The sequence below is a fragment of the Pinus tabuliformis genome, chromosome J (genome assembly GCF_031772625.1).
Source record: "Pinus tabuliformis cultivar Carrire ecotype Pingquan chromosome J, CPIR1, whole genome shotgun sequence".
Lineage (NCBI taxonomy): Eukaryota > Viridiplantae > Streptophyta > Pinopsida > Pinales > Pinaceae > Pinus > Pinus tabuliformis.
Window position 1 is genome coordinate 1,317,581,187 of NC_142295.1, and position 974 is coordinate 1,317,582,160.

The window sequence follows — 974 nt, forward strand, 5'->3', positions numbered from 1 at the left end:
ATTATTATTATCTTTCTTATGTTCTTCTTTTATCTTAGTTCATCAAGCAATTACCAGAACCAAAACACAAAGATCAAGGACACCAGATGTAGGTGCATAGCTAGGGCAAAACCCCTATATAGGGGAAAACCCAATCAATAACTCTTCGTTTAGTAATTTAAATGAAATAGACCAAGACCCTTTACTAACAGACCTTCCTCCTTCAACAAGTCAACCTTCCAATGAGATATTGCAACCTTCAATAGTCTCTTTTTATCCAGCAGCTACAACCCAGCATCAACCTAATAATTTCGGTCCTAGCTTCACCAGCAACTACAACCCAGCATCAACCTAGAAATTTCAGTCCCAACTTCACCAACAACTTCAAAATTACGGGCTTCCCAGCAACTGCAGAATTTCGGCCCCTCCAATAGCTTCACAACTTCACACGTGTGGGAAAAAGAGAGAAAATTTCGACTTCTTATGTTTGTGAGATACCTCCTTCTCCTTCGCCCCCTTCTTCTTCTTCTTCCTTAAAATACACATTTTTCTGGCCCCAGAAGTTGTAGATCGAATTTTTTGTGAGTGAGTGACAAATGAGGTCGAGTTGCTGCCTTTATATAGTGATTCTACTACCCAGTTTTAGGCCGACTTGTCCAGTTTGAGGCCAACTTGGTGAAGAGGTCTACTTACCTATTTTACAACAAAATAAATTTCTTCTTTGACAAAGATATCCCAAGAAAGTTTCTTTACAATATGACATGGACAAGGACACTTGACATAAACCCTAGAATCCTTCAATGGAGGCTTTCACCTAAAAACAGTTGACCCAAGCATGAAACCCATGCTTTAATAAGTCAATTTATTTTTTCTTCCTTTGATAAATAAATTTTATTATGACTCAAGTACAATTATGAAGACCAACACTCGTTACATTCTTCAACAATATCTATGCTATTTAAGCTCTTGTTGTTTATTTGTGATATCATATATAA